The sequence below is a fragment of the Ictalurus punctatus genome, chromosome 9, assembly GCF_001660625.3.
Source record: "Ictalurus punctatus breed USDA103 chromosome 9, Coco_2.0, whole genome shotgun sequence".
NCBI lineage: Eukaryota > Metazoa > Chordata > Actinopteri > Siluriformes > Ictaluridae > Ictalurus > Ictalurus punctatus.
This window is the reverse complement of record NC_030424.2, coordinates 10990959-11010373: the sequence shown is the minus strand read 5'-3', so window position 1 is coordinate 11010373 and position 19415 is coordinate 10990959. Positions and strand designations below refer to the sequence as shown.

Sequence of the window (19415 nt, the reverse complement as noted above, 5' to 3'; positions counted from 1 at the left end):
ACTACAGAACCCTTAATACCACATGGCCTACAAACAGGGTCACAAGGACTCTAATGGTGCCATGAACGCCACCACAAAGTTGTAATTACGAGTGGGAAACTCTGGATTTCCTTTGAGCTCCGAGTTTCTGAGTTGGGGGCTTGTCAGAAAACATGGTGAAATCAGTGGATGCAACCTCTGTAGTTGACGCTAAATTTGTTGAAATTGAATGTTTACTCGTCTCAGAAGCTGATTTCAGTTATTATGTGTTCAGTATATGCAGCAAGTTATTGTCAGGCTTCTTAAAATTTACAGTAAAACAAGCAAATTGCCGCAATCTTTGTTCTTAATTTTCTAGAAGTGCAGTTAAAAAACCTTGCTGTGTTTTTTTGTAGTTAATTAAGAGAAGGTACACCACCATCTTGCTCTGACCAAAGTGACTTGAATGCACCTGACGTCATAATTACGACTTCTGAACTCATAAATACTAACTTCCCAGGATGACTTGAATGGACTATTATTCCCATCACACACATGTTAAAACTCACCTGGTTACTGATTAAAAGCACCTGTTACTGACTCAGTCACACAGCCACAGTATATAAAGACTCACAGTCATTCTAGTCATTGTGAAGTACAGTATATTCCCTGTGTTTTTGTACTAGTCGTTACCAAGTCTCATATTTATTCATAGTCTCTTATGGTGTTGATCTTGTTTCTGGTTTCTTCGTCTTTGCTCTTTGCCTAGCCTAGTTTATGGCGTTCATACATCGCTTGACCTTTGCCTGTTCATTGACCTTGTTTTTGTCTCACATTTTGGATCTGTCTACAAGCTTGCTTAATGAAGCTTTTGTTTACCTGCATCTGTTTATGTACAGCATCTGCTGCCTGAAAATAGATAGATAGATAGATAGATAGATAGATAGACAGATAGATAGATAGATAAGGGAAAACATGCAGAATACACCTGCAGAAATAATTTGGTAAAAGTCCAAAGCAAATGATTTCTCAAGAAAAAATTTGCAGTATGATATCGACTATTGTTTATTTGTTTGTTTCTTTGCTTGTTCAATTTATATAGCACCATTCTAACATCCAACATCATTTAACAACAAGGTAACATTAAAGAAAATGTGATTTATTTCTATGTTATATCTTTTTTTTTGTATTTGAAACAACTATATTTAGATTCCTAGGAACTTTGGTTTAATTAACAGCACAAAATGAACTCAATATTTTAAAGCGCATTAAAGCCAGAGCCTGGATTTTACAAAGCTAAAGTGTCTAAAGGTTACGAGTTGGTGTGTGAGTCTTCGGTAATGGATATTAATAAATACCTGAAATACCAGGTAATATTGGCAAATGCCAGCTACTTATACTAAATCAGAGCTGGGTGATATGGTCTAGAATTATACCTCAAATTTGCAGATGATTGTATCTATAATTATATGTAGTGCATGAAAGAAAAGCTTAATTTAACCCTGACAAAAATATTGGCACTGCATTATGTTGCGGTTGTGAGAGTGTGTACTGCTGTTATAGTGTGTACTGCTGTGCTAACATATTAGGGCTATCAGACGTTTCAAATGTAAACTCATCTATCAATGTGTGTGTGTGTGTGTGTGTGTGTGTGTGTGTGTGTGTGTGTGTGTGTGTGTGTGTGTTATTTAAAACCAAAAAAATTAGAGACTTTCTGTTCTTTAGAAATGTAAGATTGTAAAAAGCCAAAATACAGAAAATGAGTCATGTAGAAGGGTCAAACAGCCGGCAAAGAGAACACTACAAAAATAGAGAAACAAGCAACATTTTATTAGTGACTCACTAATGCACAGCAAAATAAAGCCAAGATTGGGGCATAGGTGTATGCAATAATTAACTGATATCTGAACAAAGGTGAAGATAGCACAGGCACATGACTCGATCAGAGCAGGAACCACAACATGGCCAGCATGATCTACCCTGTGTACCTCTGGGGTGCTCTCTGTAAGGAGTACACTGATGCTATCTGAGAAATGGAAATGGACAATGAGATTGGTTACCTGCCTCCTTTAGAATGTTGGTGTTACTTATGTATATAAGTGTTTAGTTGAAGTGTGTGTGCTGTCTATATTTAACCACTTGTCACTGACACCTGATACTCAGCAGGGAATGTTGTATAGCAACTGTCTTTTGGAGTTCATAGTCATTTATCACCCTCTGTCACCCTGAAAGCATTGTAATGTATTCTTGTGTATATTCGTGTGTGTGTGTGTGTGTGTGAGTATTCGTGTGTGTGTGTGTGTGTGTGTGTGTGTGTGTGTGTGTGTGTGTGTGTGTGTGTGTGCTTTAATATAAAAAATGGTCTTGTACTGAATTCATACATTTGGACATTGATATTATTATTATTACTATTATTATTATTATTATTATTATTATTATTATTATTATTATAATTTTGGGGGCATGGTGGCTTAGTAGTCTGCACGTTTGCCTCGCACCTCTAGTGTTGGGAGTTCAATTCTCGCCTCCGGCCTGTGTGCACACAGTTTGCATGTTCTCCCTGTGTTTTGGGGGATTCTTCTGGGTACTCTGGTTTCCTCCCCCAAGACATGCACTGTAGGCTGATTGGCATTTCTAACAGTGAGTGTGTAGTGATTGTGTGTGTGCGATTGTGCTCCCCACGACCCTTTGTAGGATAAGCGATACAGAAAATGGATGGATGGATTATTATTAGAGATGTATCGGCCAATAATCGGCCGATAAAGGCAATTTTTCACGTTATCGGCCGATAGTTTAAAAATATCCGATGATCAGGGTCGATTATATCCTGTCAATCAAAAGTGGGCGGGAAAACACATGGAATTCGTGCTGTGTTTAAAGAAGATGTCTCTTGTGTGGAATTACTTTGAATTGGGTGACTACAAAACTGCAGTTTATAAGCTCTGGACTGCTGAAATTTTACAACCCACTTGTTGAAATTGAGAGAATAAAGTTTTTATTTGCATTTCTTACAGAATTGTGGAATTAATTATTATTATAATTTAAATGAAGGCATAAAAGGCAGAACGGTATCGGTATCGGTTATCAGTATCGGCCGATATCACTCTGAATAATCAGTTATCAGTATCGGCTGAGAAATTTAGTATTGGTGCATCTCTATTTATTATTATTATTTTATTGTTATTATTATTTTAGCTATCTAGCACAGTATATTGGAGTTGAATTAAATAATCAGTATGACCTCAAATTGCAGATTCTCAGCTTTAATTCAGGGTATTTAAATCCAAATCAGGTGAACATTTTTGGAATTTCACCACTTTTTATTGTGATTCCCCTTTTTAAGGGAACAATAGTAATTGTACAATCTGACAGTCGTAAATACTTGGTTGCAAATCCTTTGCAATCAATGAGTGCCTGAAGTCTGAAAAGCACAGGCATCACCAGATGCTGGGTTTCTTCCCTGATAATGTTCTGCCAGGACTTTACTGCAGCTGTCTTCAGTTCCTGCTTGTTCTTGAGCATTTTGCCTTCAGTTTTGCCTTCAGATCAGGTCACTGACTTGACGATTGCAGAATATTCAACTTCTTTGCGTTAAAAAAGTCTTGTGTTGCTTTCGAAGTATGCTTCAGGTCATTGTCTATCTGCACCCTGAAGGTCTGTCCAATGGGCTTTTAAGCATTTGGCTGAATCTGAGCAGATAATATAGCCCTATACACTACAGAATTCATCCTACTGCTTTTGTCAGCAGTCACATGATCACTAAATGTGCAGGAACCAGTTCCATTGGCAGCCATACATACCCATGTCATAAGATGAGGTGGTATGTTTTGGATCATGAGCAGTGCCTACCTTTCTCCATAATCTTCTGTTCCTGTCATTGTAGTACAAGTTGATCTTTGACTCATCTGCCCATATGAAATTGATACAGAACTGTACAAGCTTTTTAGTTTTTTGGCAACTCTAATCTGGTCCTGTTTTAGAGGGAATAATACACACCTGGCCATTGAACAGCTGAGCAGACAATTGCCCAATTACTTTTCTTTCCTTAAAAAAAAACTTTTTTATATTGTGTCGCATATGAAAAGTGCTGTAATTCCTACACCAGTCACCCAATTTGGATGTAAATATCCTTAGATTAAAGCGGAAGGTCTGCATTTCGAGCTCAATTTCAACTCTAATATACTGTGGAAGACTAAAATAACAATAACTGTAAGTATTTAAATATTTATGGACCTGACTATATGTACATGCTGCCATTGAAAAGTTTGGATTCATGACATGTTTTATTCAACAAAGTTTGTCATGGTTTCATGGTTCATATCAGGCAATAATCTGATGTACTTTGCACCACTGAATTGTGTATTTAAAAGTACTGATTAAACTGCATTGTTTAATTGTTTAATGTTTATGGTCATTTTTGTAATTGAATGTTAAGCCATTTATTCCCAAATTTTTCCAAGACATGAAAATATCCAAATGACGTTTAATAAGTAACCCCTTTAAATAATTATTGTTTGAAATTTTTATGGAAAAGTGACTGGTGGGATAATGTGTATACTTAATTAACAGATTTCTGCAGTCATCAAAATTCTTATACATCTCAGCCCATTATTATCACATTTTAAACTCTGTTTCATCACATTCTAGGGTTACTATAATACATAAAAAAAAATCCTAAAAAAAAGGATTAAAATGGATAAAAACCCTTATACAATACTGATAGTAATACTTAGATAAAAGGCAAAAAATACAACCATCGATAACATGTATATCATAACATTAGCTGCGTTTACATGGACAACAATAGTCCACTCTTAATCCGATTAAGATCATACTCTAATTAAGAAACTACCATGTAAACAGCAATTTTTACTTACCTTAATCTAATTAAGGTCATAATCGAAGTAAGCAATAATCTTAATTAAGACAGGTGGAGTACTCCTGTTTTAGTCGCATTATGGACGTGTAGTAGTGACATGTAAACACCTTAATCACATTATGAACGTCGTGTGGGAGTTTTCACAGCATTTAGCGACAGGACACGATCACACATGGCAGTTTTACGTTTGACCGCGAACAAGAGAGTTCGACTGTGTCCCAAATCGCATACTTTCCTACTATAGGCCTGTAGTGGGGAAAAATACATGTATCTCGGCTACTATATAGAAGGTAACTACGCGATTTGGGACACACCCACTGCTTAAAGCAGTTGTCTATTAGCACGTATAGCATGACAAATAATTAACTGCACTTAAAGCGTTCGTTAAAAAAAAATACATAAAAACACCCAAAACTGTATACGGTACCATAACGAAGACGAACTGTATGTTGATACATGAAATTCGGGAGGGACGTCGGACGGTGTGGCGCGGTGACGTAATGACGCGGGCTGTTAATCGAATTATGTTCTAAAACATGTAAAACAGGAACATGACAGGAATATTATAAAAGCGACTCATGTAAACACCTTAATCACATTATTATCTTACTCAGATTAAGGTCAATAAATTACTGCTTTCTAGATTACTAGATTACTGCTGTCCATGTTAATGTAGTTATTGTTATATTAGTGCAACCAGTATTGGTTCAATATTGATGTTCAAAAACATATAATAAAACTTATTTGTAACATTTGAACTTTTTAATTTAGTGCAATATTCACTGTAACTTTGCCATTGTGACATTTTAGTGCAACCTTCACTAACAACTACAATTGGATAGTCCATTTATATTGAATATAAAACATAAAACATATAGCACATACATTCAAACAGAGGCCAACAAAATAAAATGATACACCATAGAGGTATGTGTAAGAACAAAGTACACAATTAGTACATCACAATTTTGAACTACAATCAGACAATTGACCTTTTCCAAAAAATAGCACATAATTGATTGTCTTTTTTCCTTTTTTGTTGACTTCTCTTCTTCTTATTAGTGTCTGTTGTACTGCTTCTCCTCACCCTTTATTGACTTTTCTTTTATCTTTCTTGCATTGGTTTTTCAGCCTCTTTTCACTCACTCCTTAGTATATTTTGAAGCACTCAATGTTTAGTGGTACTTTGCATTTCTCACAAGCATAGATAATGCGTTTGTCACAATGACGGCATTTCTTGATTGGCCAGTGAGAAGATTTGTCATATCTTTCCTGATCTTGAAGAGTAGCAGCTAGTAAAGTTCTCCTTCCACAGCTAAGAGGTTTTGTGCCAAGAGATTGTGCCACTATTCATGAGAATATATGAGCAGGTCTCTCACATTATGTCTCTGTAAAATAAATAGCTGTTTACGAGTGAACTGTTGAGAGACCATGAAAAAAAAGAGGGGTCACCACCACTTCTTAGACCTGATTGACTTATTGTATCTCGAATCCTGTAGGTTGTGAAGGTCAACACCACCCATGTTTTCATTGTATGGGTTAATGTGGATTATTTTATGGATGATCCTCAGATTATAAATTTGCCAATATTTAATATTAATATTAAATGATTATTAAATTAATATTAAATGATAAATAATATACTGTAATTGTTATTTCGCCTCTGTCACCTTGAAATTTGATCGCTGCTTTTTTTCAGGATATATATGTCATCATAAGAGTCTACATCATTATGGACATCCTTCGGTCTCACAGGCACACGAAGAGACACAAATATGAAAACACAACATGAAAAAGTCCAGCCAGGCTATTGTGTGTGTGTGTGTGTGTGTGTGTGTGTGTGTGTGTGTGTGTGTGTGTGTGTGTGTGCGAATGCACTCACATCCAGATGTTATGTCTGATGAGGAGGTGCAAATTTTGGTCTTTTTTACTGTTTTTTTTTTCATGGTTTCCCAAGTGTGTGGAGTCTGCAGGCATCCAAATGACTGTTTTAACACCTAAGTCTGTGGCAAAACAGGTGGGAATTAGTCTTTAAGTCTATATTTCCTCTGTCAAGTGAGTTTATGCAGGTGTGTGTGTGTGTGTGTGTTTTATTCTTCAGGGATTTCAGGAATGATATTTTGGAAGGGTGTGGTAATATGACCTAGAGTAGAGTGCTACTCAACTTGTGACCTCCCTGAGCATGAGTGTGTGTGTGTGTGTGTGTGTTTGTGTGTGTGTTTGTATGTGTGTTTGTGTGTGTGTGTTGAATAGTTACAGGAGTACTCTGCAGTCATGTGAATTACCTCACAGTGGCTTTGCCATCCATGACTGTCACACCCGCACACACAAAAGCATTTGTTTCACCTGCTTTATTTTAATCTTCTGTCTAGTCTGTGTGCACAAGCTGTTAATATCTGTTACGGTCAGCGTTGATTATCTATGTCGGCAAACTTGCTGAGTGTGCAGTAACTTCCTGCTCTGTTTTTTTCACCATTTGGGCTCGAACAGTTTAGGATAATAACTATAACCGCTGCAATTAACATTTTTGTCCAAGTCTTTTGGGGAGAACATATCATATTGATGCTCAGAGAAGAACAACTTGCCTCCTGAGTCCTGAATGGTCAGTCTTATCCAGCTTAGAACACATTATTATTATTATTATTATTATTATTATTATTATTATTATTATTGATGTTGATGTTGTTGTTGCTGTTTAAATATCTGTTTGGTTATTGGGTATTTCCTTATATAATCAAGATGATAAAAACTTATATGTGTATATATATATATATATATATATATATATATATATATATATATATATATATATATATATATATATGGTGTGCAACAATTATTGCCACCACTATGAATTCATATAAGGAAAAATATATATATTTGAAGTATATTCCCACTGATATTTAATCAATAAACTGCTAGCTAGTTGATTGAAAACAGTTGCACTACCATAACCATGCTAGTGAAAAATGTACCTAGTTAACTTGGTGGTTTGAGGCAATCAACTTTGTACGATGTCACCTTTCCTTTTAATGTTTACAGTCAATTATTTTCATCACACAGTTATGATTTGGTTTATGGTCAAATCTAGGTGTATAACTGCTTGGTAGGATCAAATGTCGTTGTTCATATTGGTGCTTTATTAAGCTACATCCAAATAAACATCTGGCAATGTTGTTTTTTGTCTAGCTAACTTTGTTGTGCACATTATAAGTTTATAGTTTCAGAGGATGAGAGAAGTACACCAGAGCCTCAAACTCAAAATAACTTAAACGAGAAAAATCAGTTTTCAATCAAAGCTCTCCAGGCACTTCATTCTCTTAATCTTTTGTGTTGTAAGACATTGTCAGGAAGGAGGACTTTACAAAGCAGAGAAGCATTTAGTTCCAAAGAATAGGGCTGTCATGATTTTGAATTTCTTTTTAATTTCAGCTTAGAAAATGATGCATTATGACTGTATTATTATTTTTTTTAGGTGGGTGCAGAACGGGTTGTCAGTATTATTTTATTGCATAATCGTTGACGTGAACAGTTGATGTACAGTCTGCTTTCTTTTTACTTTTCTATTGTATTCCATCTTATTTTATGTTCTGCCTAGTGTTACCTTGCACGCAGAAATGGTATGACCGTGTGAGCACGTGTGCTTTTGATTGCATGCGTCAAATGTGACATGTGGCGACACGACATTCATGAGTGTATGTAACAAGAGCAGCAGCAGAACTGTAATACACAATAAGGTTACTACTTTACTGGTCAAAACTTGGTGAAAGAAGGAAAATAACACGATTTCAACATTTTTAGACTCATCCTTATGGAAACGTGACCAAATAATTTGTTATAACTGTTGGTTTCATAGCATTGCTGTTAATGTGACAGCTGTTCTGAGCAACATTTTGCCTATACAATAAAAGACATTCACAACACAGAGAACTGTTGTAAATTACAGACAGTCTGACACTGTAGGTCTTTTTGTTGTGAACAATATGATTAAATTTCTCCCAGGGCATGTCAGGGAGTCACATTCTTCACACATACTTTTTTTCTACTAATTTCAATCTAGCTATGGGATCATTTATATTACTTACAGAATAATATTCTGTAATGTGAATAATTGAATACTCACCCACTCATAACCAAGTAGGTGCATTTTAGGGGTATTTAGGAGGAAACTGGAGAACCCAGAGGAAACCCACATGGGAACTGGGTGCAGGAGTGGCACCACTACTCCAAATATGGTGGGGAAACATTTTTTTCTGAGAGAAGAGGTACATCTGTTGTTTGTCTATAAAAACATACAAACTAACTATGTACAGTATTTTGCTTTGAGCACTATATGGAGCCAGGGTCTGATTATAGTCTGATTATAAAACAATAACATGGCACAACACACACTTTTAATGAACATCAGATTACAGTAGTTTGTTTTGACTCCACATGCTTCATTTTGCATTTTTCTCCTCAGGCAGTTAATAACAGCAAAAAATTAGTTCACAAAGTTAGATAGCACAAGTTCTAAAATATGTTTTAAAAATCGAAGACATGTTCACGTTCTGCAGTAAGCTATTTGTCACTGGAGTAACGGTCTGTTATGCTAAACTTTTTTTTCCAGAAAGCCTTACTTACTTTATTTGAGGGATGTTCATTTAATCGATTCAGAATATGTGTGTATTAAAATATAGAAACATTAGTGGTACTGAGGCAACACACTATTATTAAGCACCACTGAGCATGCCAAAGCATGGTTTATCGTTGATAGTAGATAGCCTGTAGTTGAAATGTCCCGTCCTGTCCCTTAACCCCCCCCGCCCCAGTAGTTTGAAAAGTGACAGCTCGCCCCCATTGCTCCGGTGGCCTTGACTGGGAGAATATGTGAAACTCAGCACAGACAGTAACCCAAGCTCTGTATTGAACCAGTGATCTTGGTGCTTTGAGGTGGCAATGCTACTCACTATAGCACAAATATGAAAAATATGTAAAATATGTACAGTATGTGTACAATTAAAAAAATGCTCAAGTCTATCTAGAAGAAATTGTATTTAGCTGTGACCTCCTGGACAATCAAGTCATAAATGACTTGCCGTTAAACACACTGACACTGATGAAATCATGAGCATAGAATTGCAGGCTAAACTTTCAAATGCTATATCACTCAGAAGGTTAGTGCATACACCCCTGACAACTCAAGCAACATGATCCTTGTCTTCAACTTGCATTTATTAAGCAAGTTGCTACTGTGAGTTGTATTGTGGGAGCATGTGTAACATTTGTCTCCCATTTCTATCAATGTAGTGATGCAGCATGAGCAAACAAAGAAAACAAACACTTGTTCTTTACTGTCAGACAAGCCGAGTAGTGTAAAACCTGTGTCTCTAACAGAACTGACACCTAGCTCAGCGTGTTTGGATAGTTCTCTCCTGTTTATTTTTGTAATAGTATTGATTGTAATTCCGATTTATTCCAGTCATGTCTGTTGTCAGAGGTCTACTGGAGCTGCCTGTGTAGTGCTTGAAAAAAACCCTCCTGTTTTTGTTGTTGTTGTTGGTTTTAATCCATAATACAGAAGTATGTTCACTCTTATTGTACAATTTCTGTCTTAACCCCCAAACTGGCCAACACATTTTAAGATCTTTGAAGCTTGCTGATTAACACGCTACATAAAAGTGTCATCATAAAACAAGTTTAAGTAAAGGTGGCTTAGGGAAATAATGAATCGCCATCAGTTATTATAGTAAATCATTAATTAAGCTACAGTTGTTTTGAAACTCTAGCATTATTTCCTCTTTCCGCTTTGCTCTGGGATTAGAAATTGATAGTCCTGGGTGCCTGGATTATAGATTATGGATTATGTCCACCCTGAGTACCAGTTGCACTTAGAATTAACATCCACATACAGTAAATGACATAAATTTTAACTATCAGAGCATGGGAACACACCTTGAAAAGGGCTTTTCCTCATAGAGTCTCCGTTCTAAACTAAAATTTAGAATTATAAAAATTTCTCTTTTAAATTTTACAATTTTTATAAAATTTATAACCCCAAATCCAAAAAAGTTGGGACAGTATGGAAAATGCAAAAAAAACAACAACAAAAGGGTTATTTGAAAATTCAGTTCATGCTGTACTACATTGAAAACACATTATTAACACATTATTTGATGTTTTACTTTGTGAATATAATTTATTTTTTAAAATATACACTCGTTTAAAATCTGTAACATCACCTTTTCTTTTAATAACACTTAATAAGCGTTTGGGCGCTGAGTGAAGACACCAGTTGGTTAAGTTTAGCAAGAGGAATTTTCCCCTATTATTCATTATGCATTTCTTCAGCTGCGCAACGGTACAGAATGCTAGCACCCGCACTCTCTGCTTACGCAACCATGTGCTTGTAATCCAGGCAGAATGTGGTTTGGCGTTGTCCTGTTCTGGATGGCAGCATATGTTGCTCCAAAATGTGCACATATCTTTCTGCATTAATGGTGCCGTCACAGATGTGCAAGTTACCCATGCCATGGGCATTGATATACCCCCATACTATGACAGACGCTGGCTTTTGGACGACGCTGATATCAGCCTCGATGGTCCTTTTCTTCCTTGGCCCGGAGAACACGATGGCTGTTTTGAAATGTTTGAAATGTTGACCAGAAACACGATTCCACTGTGAGAGAAGTCGGTGGCGCTTCTGGACAGTGTTGATGTATGGCTTCTGCTTTGCATACTAAAGCCTTAACTTGCATTTGTGGATGCAGCAGGGAATGGTGTTGACGACAAAGGTTTATCAAAGCCAAAGGTTTCCGGAGCCCATGTCAGGAAATCCATTACAGATTCATGACGTTTTTAAGACAGTGACGTCTGAGGGATCGGAGATCATGTGCATAAAGAAGTGGTTTTCGGCCTTGCCCTTTACGCACTGAGATTTGACCAGATTCCTTGAATCTTTTAATTATATTGTGCACTGTAGAAGGTGAAATGCCCAAAATCCTACCGATTTGTCTTTGGTGAATGTTGTTCTCAAATTGTTGGATTATTCACTGATGCGTCTGTTGGCAGATTGGCAAGCCTTGACCCATCCTTGCTCTTGAAGGACTAGGCCTTTTTTGGAGGCTTCTTATATACTATGATTAGACAATTGCCTCACCTGTTTCACATAACCTTCTTATTTCAATTTGTCACATTGCTATTAGTCCTAATTTGCCCCGTCACAACTTTTTTGGAACATGTTGCATGCATCAATTTCAAAATAAACGTTTATGATCAAAAAACTATGCCATTGATTAGGTAGAACATCAAATACCTCGTCTTTATACGTTTTTTGTTTAAATACAAGTCAAAGTACATTTACAAATGACTCCTGTCCCAACTTTTTCTGAATTGGGGTTTAACTACTTAAGTGTACAATTATTATTTAGTTCTTGTAAACCCCCCGCCCCCCCATTTCAATCTTAACACCATTCATTACTAGTTGTACTAATATTATAAAAGGACTGACAAACAGAAAAGAGTTTCATCAAAAGCCTAACTGCACATCAGTTGTTTGTGTTTGAATCAATGAGTATATGAAAGCTTCTGTCTGTTATGCTACAGTATGTGTGTGGGAAAACCGAGATTGATTAACACCAGGAGTCCATTCAGAATGATAAAGGGAATTTACACAGGAAATTGAAAGACATAAACAACGGCATTGAATTCCCCATGCCAGACCAACGTCACAAATGCCACGAAATGTAACTGATTGTCTTTTTGATCCAGAAAAACAGATCTCAAAGTGTAATGTGATGTCTGAATAAAATTTATACCACAGTGCTGTTGAAACCTCTGAGCTGATGATTAATTAAGCAAGAGTTCAGTTATACTGAATATTGGCCCAGCTGTGATTCAGCATAGACTGAGTGCTGTAGCTAATATTCAGTACATCAGTTCTATAAACAAGAAATTAATATAGAGTAACTGACATTTCAGACACAACATGGCCAAATGTTTTGGTTATTTTTGCTCCACTAGTGGAAATAGATCCCGAAAAAGCCACACTCACATTATAGCACATCGGCTAGCTGGCTATCTAGCTCACACTGATTTGTACATCCCAGTTCCACTTCCACATTCCAGTGCTTCTAGTGTAATTGACTTTCCTTCTTCCTTTTCATCTCATGGGCTTTCAAATTTTAAGTCAAAAGTTATATTAATGAATGTGTTGTGTAATGTAATGAAAAATGTTTTGTCCGCTCGTGATGTCACTAAATGTACTGTAGTAACAGTTTCAAACTAGGAAGTGTAATTTTATGTGGTGCATGCAGAATGATACACACAGTGAAACAACTCAGTGTGGTTATACTAAATATAAGCACTCTTGGAATGCCACTTGACCAATTAAATTAGTGAACTACAAATAACTGTGGTTATTAAACAACAGTTGTGACAGTAATGGCAGTTGTAATTAAAATGACAGGTTTATATCAATGTGCTGTTTTAATGTGTTATAGTTTCTATAATAACAGCTAATTCACAGATAATTCTATGGCAGACCCTCTACATAACCTAATGCTAATAATAACTGGATTAACAAAATGTGTTTTGTCACAAAACATATCAACAAATTGTTGATATGGCAATGCTTTCTGTAAGTAGACATTGATTGGTTGGGTGACCATACGTCCTCTTTTTCCCGGACATGGCCTCTTTTTCAGCCTTAAAAAGGCGTCCGGTAGGATTTCTACATTTGAGAAAATGTCCAGGATTTGGCTTTAGTTTCATTATGATGTGCTTGTGGTCTAATACTGCATCATATGTGCGCATATATACATTGCTTTAACCCCTCTCTGTAATTCCCGCCTTCTCGCACACCAATTGGTCGATTATAAAAGGCCTGCAGCAACTGTTGGCCAAATTCTTGCCTCTCAACCATTAGCCTACTCTCAGCGAACGCACGAAGGCGATGCGCTGTTGTGTACGGCGTCAAACAGTTGCTTGACAATAGCAGTAAATGCCAGCTGTCTTGAGTCAAAACAATCCCCATGGCAATATAAGGCCATTTCATGTTTTCACATTGCTTCATATTACATGGCCATTCAAATATGCAAATAATGGTTGAAGATGCACTTGTGGCATCTGATATTTTATTTTATACAATGGACAATCAAAAGAATGTAGGGAAAAATGTAAAACGTGGGCAGGATGAGACTAATTTTATTTATACAGGTGCATCTCAAAAAATTTGAATATCGTGGAAAAGTTAATTTTTTCCCGTAATTTAATTTAAAAAGTGGAACTTTCATAGATTCTAGATTCATTACACATAGAGTGAAATATTTCAAGCCTTTTTTGTTTTAATCTTGATGATTACGGCTTACAGATCGTGGAAATCAAAATTCCAGTATCTAAAATATTAGAATAAATAATTTATAATACAGAAATTTCGGCCTTCTGAAAAGTATGTTAATTTATGCACTCAATACTTGCTCGGGGCTTTAATCCTTTTGCACGAATTACTGCATCAATGCAGCGTGGCATGGAGGGAATCAGACTGTGGCACTGTTGAGGTGTTCTGGAAGCCCAGGTTGCTTTGATAGCGGCCTTCAGCTCGTCTGTATTGTTGGGTCTGGTGTCTCACATAGATTCTCTATGGGGTTCAGGTCAGGCGAGTTGGCTGGCCAATCAAGCACAGTAATACCATACAGTAAACCAGTTACTAGTAGTTTTAGCACTGTGGGCAGGTACCAAGTCCTGCTGGAAAAGGAAATCAGCATCTCCATAAAGCTTGTCAGCAGATGGAAGCATGAAGTTCTATAAAATCTCCTGGTAGACGCTGCATTGACTCTCGACTTGAGAAAACACAGTGGACCAACACCAGCAGATGACATGGCCCCCCAAATCATCACTGACTGTGGAAACTTCACACTGGACTTTAAGCAACTTGGATTCTGTGACTCTCCACTCTTCCTCCAGACTCTGAGACCTTGATTTCCAAATGAAATGCAACATTTACTTTCACCTTCCCCATGACTGTAGTTGTGTACTGAACCAGACTGAGAGATTCAAGGCTCATGAAACCTTTGCAGGTATTTTGAGTAATTAGCTGATTAGAGCTCTTCTCAGGTTGACATTTCTGTATTAAAAATTCTTTATTCTAATATTTTGAGATACTGCATTTTTGATTTCATGAGCTGTAAGTCCTAATCTGTCATGGCCTCCAGGGATAATTCCATCTTTGGCCACAAGAGGGCACTCTGACTGTCATTGCAGAACTTCTTCTTCTGTTGTCTCCCTCCATGTCCTGTCTTAACCATTCTCATATGTTTTCATTTTCCTCATTGATTAGTGCTCTATTTAAGTTCCCTGGGTTTTTTTTTTCTTCTTCAGTTGTTGGAGCATTGCATCAAGCCCTGGTATGTTTGTGGGTCAGTATGCACAGTTGTTATTGTTCAGTTTATACACTGTTTTTATTTATTGTCTTCTTGGGGTTTATTTCCTAGTTTTACTAACTTTCTGATTGCCCTGGTACCTAGTGTGTTTATTCCTTGTGTGTGTCTCCTTGAGCCTGTTCCCTGTGTCTGTCTCCCAGTAAACAAGTTCTGCATTTTACATTTGCCTCCATGGACTCCCATCATGACAGTAATCCTCAAGATTCAAGCAAAAAGTCTTGAAATATTTCACTTTGTGTAATGAGTCTAGAACTTGAAAGTTCCACTTTTTGAATTTAATTATGAGGGAATTTTTATTTTTTTATTTTTTTGTGATGCAGCTGTACATATTTGATGCTAATAGTGTCTTTCAGTTTCGTTCATAGTAACACTTTTGAGTGCTATTAACACCCCCCATATTTTTTGTTAACTTCAAGAGAGAAAGTCTATTGCTGTTTACAACTTCACATAAGTGATGAGAACTATTTTGTTTTGTTCAATCCAGAACATTAAATGGAATATGATGTTTGTTAATAATTAAATTGTTGGCACATAGAGTGCCCCCCACTAATATTGGTCTATATTTACCAAGGGTGCCAGTATTAGTGGAGGGCACTGTAGGTGTGGTATAAAACACTTGGAGATGTCAGGTTGATATTTTAGTCACAGAAAACTGTAGACATTTTTAGCCATAAGATTAGTGAATTACATTTCAGTCAATCTAGTCTAGTCAGTGTTGGGAATGGCCAATTTACTGGGGGGGCTCTAGTTGGGGAGTTTGTTTTATTTATTTAAGGGTGGGGGGGATTGGGGGACACTTTCAGATGACTGCAGTGTAGATGTAATATAAATACTGCTGGTTTTTATTTTTTATATATCACTTTCTTGTCTTTTCCAAGCAATATGCTTTCCTGAGTATCAAGATGGGAACGTGAAAGGTCCCTAAGGTGGTCTGATTGGTCCTGTGAAGATGTGTGCAGATAGAGAAGCATTCCCATTGGTGGCAGCCTGTAGGTATTATGGCTGCTCCCCAGACTCAGTCTCCATGTGTGCTTCCCATTTTCAGCCCTGAGTCCAGCCAAAAAGAATGTTAGCTTGAAAGCTACTCCCCACTGTGCCTGCTTAGTCCTGATATGCCATGCACAGGAAAGGAAACTGCTGCTCATGCCATCTAATGAACACAATATTTGGACTGTAACTTTAGGGGGAAAAAAAGTCTTGCCTCCTCTGCTTTGTTAAAGAGATTTTGGTAAAATGTTTTAAAACTACATTTTCGTTAACAATATTGCATGTTGATGTAGTCAGTGTTTAGTGACATCGGTGTCTTCTAATCGGAGTTGTGGAAAATAAGGTCGATAAACATTTTTCGTTAATGAAATTAACACTAATGCTGTTTATTGGAAAATAATCAACTTCAGGGTAGTACCAGTAACTCTGCTTTGTGTCAGGCCTCATCATATAAGTGATTTCTTTTTTTTTTTTTTTTTTTTTTTTTTTTTTTTCTTCAGATAAACTTCCAAAAGGATAGCCTAAATTTTCTTTCACTACATTAATTTAAGTATGTGGGAATAACTTAAGTGTAATTTGTGTATTGTCAAGCCTCTGCCCTTTTTGTTTTCCTGTATACAGTGGCCAAAATTCAGTTATGATACAAATAAATAACTGTGAGTAAACAGAACACAAACCTGTATACTTTGTCAGTTACACAACTTAATCTGTCATGGCTGTTACAGCTACTCCCTATCCTGAAACACAATTAAATGGTGTCAATACAGAACCATAGGCTGAACCTGAACAGGACTTTTAAATTAGAACCTGAAATGATTAAAAACCAGTTGGATTCCTCAACCAATTTTTTCCTCAATATCTATTTATTTTTCCAAAGAAGCTTTGTAAAACTTCTTCCTTTTGGATGCCAGAACACTCATGCAGTGGAAGAGATCAAGCACTAGAGAAGAAAAACTGGTTTGCTCTTTAGAGGCTTCTCCGTATTTATCCAGTCCATGGAAAACATCACACTCTTAAAATCACATGCCTACAGCTTTACAGACATAAGTAATTAGATGCATACTACATTGTCACAAATGGTAAGCAAAAGCACATAAATGTTCTTTGGAGAAAGAAACACAGAAGTTTTTTTTATATATATATATATATATATACACACTGATACTGTAAAACATAGCAAGTCAAACACAAATCCCAGGTATCTTGACACTTGACTGGGCCCATAGATTATTTTCTTTGTTGTCAACTTCAAAGAACCATCTTTTATATTTTAAATAAGAGAAGAAATGTTTGTGGCTGATGTGACCCAAACAAAAGAAATAACCAAGAATAAAATAAGGTGACTCAATAGCACCTGCAGTTTTTGGCTTTCAACCCAACTGAAATATTTTGAGAGTTCCACATTTTTATTCACAGGTAGTAATCGGACTGGGTGATAAAACGGTATCGGTATTTATCGATGGTACACCTTTATCCCTAACAATAGAAAAAATGTAAACAGACATGATGTTTGGTTGCAAGAGCAGCCCTCATGCGTGTGCCGTCCCTGGATCATAAACAGCCTATCATATCCCTCGAAAAAAGGAGTGTGCTACGAGTGACAAGCAAACAGCCAATAACAAGTTGCGTATCTGTGGGGTTCGGTTACATCATCGCCATGTGACCTCAGAACACACGAACACATGCGGAAATGAGTTCATAGCTTGCCGAGGAGATTGTGAATAAAAAAAGGACGTCATCTCACCAGTGTGGTATTTTTAATTTTTTTTTAAATTTCTTTTCCTCTGACCAACATCAGAACACTGTTGTGTGTAAACTTTCCGGGGGAAAAAACGTCCCAGCCAAGTACGGAAACACAAGCTGCGAGAGACTTGCAGTGTGCATGCGCAGTACTCCGCAACATGTACAGTGCGTGTGACTCTGAACAACGGGCGAGGAAGAAAAGTGACATGGGGACTCTGGGGAGGACAGTGAGTGTCCTCAGAGCAGGCGCTCGGCTCGTCAGACCTGGACCTCAGCACAGTGTTATCTGGAAATAAGTGTTAAAGTTGAAATTTTATATGAGGCAAGGCTAACTATGCTAACAGGCTGAGCACGGCCCAGAGCACAAGGAGTCCCATTCTGCGCTATAATGTGATGTTGATCGCCCTTAAAGTTTGCCTTTTACATTGCACACATTCTGTAACATTTTATTTATTAAGCTCAAGAGTTTCTTTAAAGCTTATTTATTTAATCTTCATATAACCTATAAGAGAAGATATTTGTTTAAATTCTATTTTGTTTTTTATTGTAAAAGTAAATTTGTCTTGATAAAGTGGGTAAATTAAAAATACAGTGGTTAAATTCAAACCTACTGGTCTTTGTTTAAAAAAAGATTCAAATGTATCAATAATTATTGATACCGAATGAAACATGAAAATGAAACATTATATCGTGTTATCATATTATATATATGAAACATTATATCGTGTTAAATATTTTCGCTGTACCGCCCAGCCCTAGGTAGTATGAATAAATACTTAATATATTATTCAAGATAAAACATTGGGTTATAATAGCATTTACAAAATGTCAACAAAGGCCTCATTATATTCCATATTTAACCACTCAAATGTCAAACAAACACTCCTTTCATTTATTTTATCTCATTGTATTAGCTGCCAGCTGCATTCTGAGTTCATGGATATCAAAATGACCATTCATGAAATACTGGAAATTTAATACATGAGAAGAAAATGAGGAATAGATATGCTTTTACAAGATAAACTGTCATGTTAATTTAAAGGTAAGCTATGGTGATTAATATGGAAAGTTTGGTTGACGGCAGATGATTAAAAAGCAAACTGGTGTTATTTCGGCGCCTACTACCATATGATTCCAGCCAAAATGCATGAGAATTTAATTATATATGCAATACAATTGCATAGATAGCACCATGATATCATTTAATACAGTATATTCATTTATTCCCCAGTATGTGTACTCATTCCCCCACCCTGGCTATACCACTGCACTACAGGTTAAAGTATTCAGTATGCCCAGCAAGCAGGAAATGCATCTCCATCCTGAAAACCTTCTGATCTGATCTTCTGCACTGCTCTAAGCTTAGTCTTGTGCCATAAGCATTCCAGGTTCCAAGCATTGCAAAATCAAAAAGTGGAAGGGTCCTTAAT

At 36.6% G+C, this 19415-nt stretch overlaps 1 protein-coding gene and 1 long non-coding RNA gene across 3 annotated transcripts in view; both read left to right on the top strand.

The window, feature by feature from the left end:
• The window catches only part of LOC108270250 (disintegrin and metalloproteinase domain-containing protein 12), a 171953-nt gene that overhangs the window by 3971 nt on the left and 148567 nt on the right, over positions 1-19415 (top strand). The window lies entirely within an intron of this gene.
• LOC124628495 (uncharacterized) lies at positions 7693-17147 on the top strand. The gene is made up of 2 exons (XR_006983046.2): positions 7693-15231; positions 16134-17147. It is a non-coding gene; the product is annotated as an uncharacterized LOC124628495 (long non-coding RNA).